The sequence below is a fragment of the Pelodiscus sinensis genome, chromosome 23, assembly GCF_052426305.1.
Source record: "Pelodiscus sinensis isolate ZL-2025 chromosome 23, ASM5242630v1, whole genome shotgun sequence".
Taxonomy (NCBI): Eukaryota; Metazoa; Chordata; order Testudines; family Trionychidae; genus Pelodiscus; species Pelodiscus sinensis.
Window position 1 is genome coordinate 15664192 of NC_143074.1, and position 10157 is coordinate 15674348.

Below are 10157 nucleotides of genomic sequence, written 5' to 3' on the forward strand. Positions count from 1 at the left end.
GGGTGGGAGCAGAGCGCACGTTGCTCTGGCCCACGTTGACCCTTTGAGCAGAGACCCGGGAGCTGGCCACGTGATGCCTCCCTGTACACTCTGTGAGTGGAGACAGCCAGACCGGGCGGCAGGAGCAGCGAATTTAAAAGTATTTTCTTACCTGGCCATCCCATTCCTCCGGTGCCTGGCTCTGCGGAGTGGGGGGTAGATGGGGAGGGGATTTGATTGGGGTGGGGCACTCCTGGCACTGGGGATGTCTGGCTCAGAGGGATGCACTGGGATGGGGGACGCTGTGGGGGACCTGGCTCTCAGGCAGGGGTGAGTGCATTGGGATGGGAGACACTGTGGGGGGCCTGGCTCTAGGGGAGAGGAGAGTGCATCGGGATGGGGGGCACTGGGGCGCCTGGCTTTGGGGGAGTGCACTGGGATGGGGGGTTTTGGGGTGCCTGGCTCAGGGGGAGGGGTGGGTGCACTGGGGTTTAATGTGTGGACCCAAACTGGAGGGAGAGGTGTAAAATGCAGGACAAGCTCTCCTCCTCCCGCCAGGGTCAGGCTCAGCTTTTTTTTTCCCTCTCTCTCTCAACAACTTTGGTCTCCCCTTTTTTTTCCCCCCTGAACAGAATTTTTTTCCCCGTTTTTTTTTCCCTGCAGGTGGAGTGTTTGGTATTTTTTATTTAGCCATCTGGCAACCCTAAGTGTTAATCCGTGCTGCAGAGGAGGCTAGAGAAGCTTTTAAAGCAGCTGCTGGGACTCTCTGCAGTGTTTTACAGTTGCTGGATCCCCCCACCCCAAGGGCTGGATTAAATTGTTTGGTGGGCTGATGCAGCCCATGGGCTGGAGGTTCCCCACACCTGTGATAAGCTTTTACTTATCAGATAGTCAACTAGTCACTTACATCCCTAACACTAATGATTTATGCATACAAATGGGATAATCATGTTCATTTAGTTATCCAGCAGTAAACTCAAGATAAAAATTTTCAGTAGGGACTAAGGGTGTTAAGAGGCAGGTAACTGGCAATTTGTATTAACTACATGATTAGTGGATAGGGGAAAGCGCTCAGTCCAGGTTTGCACCGAGTCCAGGATCTACCCTCGCTGTGGCTTGGCAATTTAAATGTAATAGGAACTGGGCTGCCTGCGCCTACTACATTTAAACTGCAGAGCCACAGTGGGGGTAGCTCCTGTACCCAGCACAAGCCAATTAACTAGGGAAAGGGAAAGGCAGCACTGCTCCTGCTCTTGCTCCCACATCCCATTGCTGCCTCTGATACAGAGAGAATGTGAGTAATCAGGTAGTTAACTACTTGCTTACATTCTTAGTAGGGACACACCCTGTGAAGGCTTCCTTTAGTCCTGCCTTTTTTTTATTTGAGAGACAAGGTGAATGCGATAATATCTCGTAAATTGGGCCAACTTCTGTTAGTAAAACAGAAAAGTTTTTAAGCCACAATTCTTTTGGCCATTTAGAGCTGCAGCTACGTTAGCTGCTACATGAAGAAATCAAGCATGCTGCCATGAACCACTGATTTGCTAACATCTCTGCTGAGTCTTCTGCCAACAAGATCAGTAATAGTTTTAGTCATATTACTACCTAATAGATACCCCTCAATTCATTTCACCCAGACAGCCATTCTCTGACTTGACAGCAAGTAGGGAAAATGGTAGAGCACAACCACATGCCCACTCCAGTAAGGCAAATCACTGTGTTGACCCTCGTGCTGCAATTCCTCTCATATTATTCACCCCCAGCCACACACACTCCCTCACAAAGGACCTGGGTTATGGTGTCCCAAAGCATTATACTTCATGGCCATAACCCTGCTCTATCACCACTACGCCTCCCCCGCCCCCGACACATCCCCCCCTCCCCCCACCTCATCTCTCTACTTCTCCCTCCCACCCCACGGCCCCAACCTTCATCCATCCTTCCCCACTCCCAACCCCTCATCTCTTCCTCCTTCCCGCCCTACTCCCAACTCTACACCCCTCCCCCGCCCGCCCCAACCGTTCATCCATCTTCCCCACCCACCCCCTCTATACCCAGCCCTCCCGTTCCCCCTCCCTCCCGCTGGCCATCATTCCCCTTACCCTCTCCCCCGCCCTCTCCACACCGCCCTATTTCAGGCCGCTCCCGCGCGCCATACCTGCCCGGCTCAGCTTTCCTCGGTGCAAAGCGGCACCACTAAGGCGCGTACCTTCACTGCCGGAAGTGTCCGTCACCATCGCAGTCCCCCCCCTCGGCAAGGGTAGGAGCCGAGTTTCGCGGCTTCATAGACCGGAAGTGTCCCCTATCGGACCTGGATAGGAGCGGACCCGAGTCCCTCTGTCACCGCCTACGCTACTTCCGCTTGAGCGGAAGCGGGAGGCGGGTGTCATCTTCCGGTTAGATATAGGCGCCCCCTGGGCTTTCCTCTGGGCTCCGCAGGCTCGGGGCTGTGCTGAGTCAGGCCAGGCCCACCGGCTTAGCGCACAGCCCGACGAGCCCCCCAGAGTCCTCCGTACACATGCCCTTCCCCACACTACATCACCGCACCACAGCCTGCCTGGCAAGCGCCTTCGCAGGCTGGCAGGAAGGTCACAAGTGAACACGTGGCCAGAAGCCCTGCGTGTCAATATTCCAATTGTAGGTTTGCCTCAGCGGCACAAGTGAAAAAAAATGTTTTAAATCGACCATGCCAAGGGCGCCAATTTAGCTGCCGGAAGTTGTTAACTTGTTAATGATTATTTCCTATTTTGTATAGATTCCAGCAGTCGATTGTGAAAAGATTTCAGCAAAACCTTCAAAAAGGAAATAGGATGATAGTATTGTCCTATTTACTTTTTGAAGGTTTCGCTGAAACCTTTTCACAGCCGACTGTTGGAATCTACAAAATAGGAAATAAAAATTAAAAAGTTAGCAACATAACTTTTGGCAACTAAATTGGCATGGGGGAAAATGCCCCCACCCCACTGGACCATGTGGTTATATAAGGCCCCCTCCTGGAATTCACTTTTCGAGGACTCAATAGGGCACCTGCCTGCAGTCACTTTCAGGGTCAGTAAAGCCCTACAAATCTGCGGGTGTTCATGGATGGAATGTGATACGAATGTTGTATCCATACAGGGCTCTAAGGATCAGGGAATCCTGTTTGTGTTATAGCATTCATTTCCACCACCACCCTCCTCTCCCCTGCACAGTAGTTAATGCAGTACAGAAGTTTCAAAGACTGATTTCTGTAAAAAGCACGTGCACAGTTGGGCTGTGTCTAGACTGGCAAGTTTTTCTGCAAAATCATTTGCTTTTGCAGAAAAAATTGCCAGCTGTCTACACTGGCTGCTTGAATTGCCACAAGAACACTGACTTCCTACTGTCTGAAATCAGTGCTTCTTGAGGAAATACTATGCTGCTCCTGTTCGGGAAAAAGTCCCTTTTGCGCAAAGCTGAAAATGGCGATCGGGGCTTTTTTGTGCAAAAGCGAGTCTAGATTGGCACGGATGCTTTTCCGCAAAAGGTGCTTTTGCGGAAAAGCGTCCGTGCCAATCTAGACGCTCTTTTCCACAAATGCTTTTAACGGAAAACTTTTCCGTAGACATAGCCCTGATGTATAGGCTTGAGGTGCATGATGCACATTTGCTTAAGTTGCTAAAAGCAGAATTACCCATTTGCCTATCATATCTGGTCAAAAGCACCATTTAGCTTGATTGATTATCATTAGTGACCTGATTTACAAGTAGGATGTTTTAATTTAAAAATGCAGCAAACCTGGCTGGTTGACTTTTTGCTTCTCAGCTTTGTTCTGTAGATCACAGCTACTAGTGAAGGTGAACTGTACGTTTTGCTTCTCATGGTTGCTGTTGAGTTAGGTGATGCATTTCCTTCAGAAATCAAAACTCCTACTTTCAGTGAAGGTTATATAGCAATGAACTTCTAGTGGGACAAGCTTTCTTTAGGCTTAGATCCTGCAAAGACATACACAGATACTACTAAACTTTATTGCACTATGAGCATTGTAAAGCTAAGCTGTGCACAAGTCTTGGAGGCTGAGGTTTTTTGACGAATCCTTTGTTTGAATCACAGCTGAGTGTGCAAAAGATTTAATGGGGCTTCAGTAACATTTGCAAAAATGATGTATTGGAAGCATTACAAAGAATCTAGAATTTTCACTCTGCTTCTCAACTAATAGTGATTAAGAAGTCTTTAAATCCATGCACTTTACAGTGTAGACAGAAATGTATATTGGTATTTAACAAGCTTTCTCAGTCCTTTTTATTGAGCAAAGTTAAAAGTGGGAACAGAAGTAAAGCAATAGTCTAAATCAGTGTTTCCCAAATGGTGTTCCATGGAACCCCAGGGTTCTGTGAAGTGAAAATAGAGGTTCAGCGAGAAAATTCCATTACAGCCTGAATTATTGTAATGGAATGGAATTTTCATTCATTTATGAATTTTATTGAAAACAATTTTCATTTGTGTTTGCTATGATAAGTATCCCTGTGTAATGCAAGTTTAGCCAGGGAATGATGACAGTGTTGTCACTACTCAGTGCTGCGTGCGCTGTCAGTCAGGGGTTCCACAAAATTCTTTCGAGTTCAAAAAGGTTCCGTGGCCAAATAAAATTGGGAAACACTGATCTAAATTATAGAACATCTATTATACAATTACAAAGTCCTTAAAATAAGGCAGCTACCACTGGAAAATACTGTAGCTAACTGTCTTCTCCACCTAATCCAATCACTGTCCACTTTAAAATAACAAACTCCTTAGTTTTCACAGCATGTTGAAGCTGAGGTAGAGAAACAAAATGTTGCCGTAGTCCAGTACCTCCCTATAAGCTTATTTGCAGCAATTCTTACGTGTTTTATATTAGTCTTAAGATATTTACTTGAATTTCTACAATAATAAAATTGATCAGTATCTTTCCTTTGTCATTACAACACATATGATCTAAGTAATTTATTTATCAGATCACTTTATCTGTTACTGAAATGTAGTGTATTGAAATGCAATCATCATCTCACGGGGACAACTGAAATAGTTTTAAAGCCTTAATTCAGAAAAATACTTAAATACATGGCTAAGTGTTTTGCTGCACTGCAGCTAGTCTGACCCAAAGCCTATGCAAATAAAAAAACTCCCATGGACCTAAATGGCTTTGGAGCAAGTACTTAATGCTTTGCTGGAATGGAACCTAAAAGCGCAAAGAAGTATAAACACTAAAAATCAAACCATGCCTTCTAACAGGAATGGATATTGTTTATTTTGAAAGTTAGAAGTCTTACCTGTTTTCTCAAAATCTACAGGAGATATATTAACTACGGTTATAATGCTCTTTAAATTTGACTTTTGTTTCTGTTTGTCTTTATATCCATTTACATCTCCTTAGTGAAGTCATTGTACTTTAAATTGCCAGTATTTTCACTATTGAACCTTATAAAAGTTTATAATCTACCTATAAAAGATTGCTCCTGGCTACAATTTAAGTATATTATGGCTTTGCTGATTAGACTGCAAAAGAGTGCAATCTTGGATGTTAAAATGAGTGCAATTAAGTAACTGTGTAACCGCCGAAAATGTCAGTGGTTACATGGTTATATGTGGGGCAGCAGTCAGCTCCCTGGGAGCAGGTGCGTATGAGAAGCTGGCTCCCCGTGTGTACTGGCTCCCAATTACTGCTCCACTCTGCTGTTTCTATCAAAATACAGATACTAAATCCATGGTGTCCAGCCACTTCTGAAGCAGTAACCACTATAGTGGCTACTGCTATAGAGATCTAGCCACACTCAACTGGCCAAATGGTCCCATTGTTCAAGCCAACTAGCCATATTCAACTGGCCAAATAGCCACACATAGCTAGTGGCTAACATGTTGTACACCACGGTACTAGATACATTCATGGAGGGCTTATTAACCAGAATGGTAGGAATGGTGACCCTAGCCTCTGGCTGTCAGATATTGGGAGGAGGGATCACTTGATGGTTACTTGTTCTGTTCATTCCCTCTGGGGCATCTGGCATTGGCCACTTTAGGAAGACAAGATACTGGGCTAGAGGGACCTTTGGTCTTATCCAGTATGGCCCTTCTTATATTCTTATCAGAGGCAGCAATGTGGGACAGCAGTCGGCCATCTGCTGGTTCCTCGCATACACCAGCTCCTGGGGAGCTGCCTGCTGCCCCTGATACAGCAGCCGATACGCTTTTAAGCTGAGTCCCCCCGCATATTGGCTGCCACCAGCAACCCCATGTTGCTGCTCTAATACAGGGCTGTATCATCGCCCCGACCATGTTTGCAGTCTTTATTGTAATCATATTCAACTTAATTGCTGGGAAGCTCCCAACTGGCATTGAAATCATCTACAGAATGGATGGAAAGCTGTTTAGGCTTAGCAGACTGAAAGCCAAGAGAAAGATTTCCACCACATCTATCGTGGAACTTCAGTAGGCTGTTGACAATACAGTTTTTGTCCACTCTGAGAAAGATCTTCAGGCTATCTTGAATGTGTTTGTGTATGCACGTCTTGGTCTCACCCTCAAAATCCAGAAAACCGAAGTGCTCTATCAGCCCTCTCCAAATGAGGTACCATGCACTCCATCTATTAAAATCAATGGAGAGGCAATGGAGAATGTCAATCCTTTCCTCTACCTTGGAAGTTATCTTTCATCCAAGGCAGATATTAATGGAGAAATCCAACATCATCTGAGCTATGCCAGTGCGACCTTTCCTCATTATGGCACAGGGTTTTTGAAGATCATGACAGTTGAACAGACATCAAACCTGTTGTCTATCAAGCTGCCATATTCCCAACACTGTTGTATGGGTCTGAAACCTGGACAACCTACAGACATCACTTGAAAGTCCTTGAGAGGTATCACCAACACTGCCTCTGCAAGAGCTTGAAGATCAAATGGGAAGATAGGCACACTAACTAGAGTTCTGGAAAGGTAAAGACCACCAGTATTGAGACAATGATCATCTGTCAGCAACTTTGCTGGACTGGTCATGTTGTTCGGATGCCAGACCATTGCCTCCCCAAGCAGGTCCTGTTTCCTCAGCTGAAAGAAGGATACTGTAACGTGCAAGGACAACGGAAGCATTATAAAGACTTGCTAAAGGATAATTTAACGAAGAGCAACACTGACGTTGACACTTGTGAGACACCCAGGATCACTCGAAATGGAGATAAGTCCTATGCAATGGCTTCCTGCATTTTGAATTTGCCTGCTGACATGCTGAAGAGGAGAAGAGGTGCAGGGGGAAGGAGAGACTGGCTTTTAGCCATCTAGTACAGCCTCCTGCTGTACCAGGAAACATCTGTCCTCACTGTAATAGAATTTGTGGTTCAAAGATCAGCCTTATCAACCACCTGAGGGTCCACAATGCCCATGGAAGAGGACCATACTCAGCAACGAGTGATCATCTATCACATCATCATCACACTTGCACATCCCTACTCTTGGAAAGTATAGTCAATACATAATATTCAGAACTGTGGGGAAAGGGGAAGCTGATAAACGTTTCTTTTGGCAGATTTTAGTATAGACGTAGTTACTTTCAGCTATCTTCTTCAATAATTATGTACTCAATCATTTCAAATGTATCTGTGTATCTATTAAGTTTAGTATCAGAGGGGTAGCCGTGTTAGTCTGAATCTGCAAAAGCGACGAGGAGTCCTGTGGCACCTTATAGACTAACTGAAGTGTAGGAGCATAAGCTTTCATGGGCAAAGACCCACTTCGTCAGATGCATGTACCATGCATCTGACGAAGTGGGTCTTTGCCCACGAAAGCTTATGCTCCTACACTTCAGTTAGTCTATAAGGTGCCACAGGACTCCTCGTCGCTTATTAAGTTTAGGTTTTTATATCAGATTTCATCACTCTGGAATGCAAGTACCTTTATGAATGAATGCTACTCCAATACCAGTGGGAAATTTCACTAGTTCTTTAATTTCAGTGGAGAATTTGATATTTTTCCTAGCTCTTGTGCCTCATATCACTTAAACAATTCACTGTACAGTACTATAGAGCATTGCTGGAGGGTAACATTACTTGCATAACCTGAGTAAGAGTTAAGGCTAGGCATGATTCTCTTGACCATTAGAATGAAGGACTTATTGATAAGTTAAGGCCTATTGTTAAGTGATCCAAACCCCATCAAGCTTGAAGAGTAATAAGCTGTGTAACCTTTATAAAGAGTGGAAATTATAATTGCTGAATGCTTAGCATAATAGCCTTTTTATTAGAACAGATGTTCTAAATTGCCAGAGTATGTCTTAATTAAAACACAGATGCTTGTTAAATATTGAACAGGATCCCTGAGAAGAACAAAGCATTTCCCCCTCCCCACCACACACAAAAGCAAGATGACTAAAATAGATAAGTTGCGGGAAACAGCTGAATGGAAGGGATGACATGTATTACTATGTGTGATCTGTGCACGATTGATATAAAGGAACCAGTTAGGATTTTTAATGTAGATATAGGCATCATATGTGAATGTTAAGGTTATATTAGGGTATATGTAAAAGGATGTGAACTGTTGAAAACAATCAGAGCAATGCAGAACACACAGGATTGATCCAGTAAGGAGATGGTGATGAAATAAACTGTCTACCTGCTCCCCAAGTCTGGGTAACTGATCATTTTCTTTTCTTGTTTTACGTATGTGCTTATATTTTGTGCTTTAAGATGGTAGTGTAGTCCTAAAAATTATCTGTAGCAAGCTTGATCAATTTCAAAGCTTTATCAATTGGTGTGGATCATGTTTTTCCACCTATCAGTATTTAACCAGATGTTAACCATAGATCATAGTATTAGTCAAGTTTAGGAGCGCTGTACTGTGAGCTATTACTCAATACAGGCAGTCCCCGACTTACGCGGATCCGACTTATGTCGGATCCGCACTTACGAACGGGGCTTTTCTCGCCCCGGAGCTCGCGGGCGGTGGGACCGCCCAGAGCGCAGCGGTCCCGCCACTATGTCCTCCGGGGCAAAAAAAGCTGCTCTGGGTCTCCCTGGTGTGCTGGGGAGGGGGATTCCCCAGCACAGCAGGGAGACCTGAGCAAAGCCGCACAGGTGGCGGGACACCGCTGCCTGTGCGGCTTTGCTCGGGTCTCCCTGGTCTGCTGGGAAGGAGGGGGCGCAGCTAGTGCGCCCCCCCCCCCCCAGCAGACCAGGCTTTTGTTGCGGGACGCCTGGGGTAGTGCAGCTGGGGTGCTGCCGGGTTGGTCCTGCGGGGACCTACCCGGCAGTGCCCCAGCTGTTCTGTCCCAGGAGTCCAGATTCAGCCGCTGTTGAAACTGATCAGTGGCTTATTCCAGGAAGCCGGGGGCAGAGCAACTCTGCCTAGGGCTTCCTGTAGTCAGCAGCTGATCAGTTTCAGCAGCGGCTGAATCTGGAGCCAGTTCAGACTTACATACAAATTCAACTTAAGAACAAACCTATAGTCCCTATCTTGTACATAACCCAGGGACTGCCTGTATATAATCATCCATCTTTCCTTCTTTTACTAGTTACAATTTCAACTCAGGCATCAAATGGCTCTCCTCTTATCCTGCCCTCTCTGACTTTTTGGCTGCAAGTTAACAGCAGACAGAATTCCAGCAGGCTCTGATGTGCCTACATTGACAGCTTCCCATTTGCCAGGAAGTCCAAACATTCAAAATAGAGCTCAGAGGAGGGATGAGGTGAAGTAGCTTGGATGGAACTGAAGAAAAAAAAATTAAAGTTTTTCCTTGGCAGTTTTAGAAAAGGGAATATCAAATCACACTTGATAAAGGAAGATCAACTCTGGCAATTATAATAAAGTAACAGAGTACCACTCCCTACTATGTGATTTAAAACATTAAGCATGTGTACTTCTGTTTTGTAACTCTCCCTGAGTCAATCCCCAGGAATATACTGACAAGAGATAATTTCAGATTAAAAGTAAAATATAAATTCTTAATCTGAAAATACTTTTTGAGCTCCTGTATTTCAAAATTCTTTATGCACTATACAATGGAAATCTCTTCTTTTAGAAAGCATTTTAAAGATATTTATAATATATTTACCATATTCTATTTAATCACAGGTTCAAAGTAATTGTATAATTGAAACTTTCTTCCTTATCTGAAATATGTTGCAGTGTTTCAATGCTCCTCTTGACGGAAGATTTTAGAATAAACTGGAACAAGCTTATATCTCTGTTAG

General features: G+C 44.7%; 1 protein-coding gene across 3 annotated transcripts in view; it reads right to left on the reverse strand.

Annotated features, from left to right (window-relative positions):
* TTF1 (transcription termination factor 1) overlaps nucleotides 1–2343 on the reverse strand; it is a 34538-nt gene extending 32195 nt beyond the window's left edge. For 2 of the 3 annotated variants that reach the window (XM_006136809.5, XM_006136807.5), the window contains exon 1: nucleotides 2138–2284. The gene's annotated coding sequence lies outside the window, so the exon portion shown is untranslated. Of the gene's footprint in view, nucleotides 1–2137 lie in introns of all 3 variants that reach the window. The other variant, XM_006136808.5, reaches the window with a different exon arrangement.
* Between the last annotated feature and the right edge of the window lie 7814 nt (nucleotides 2344–10157).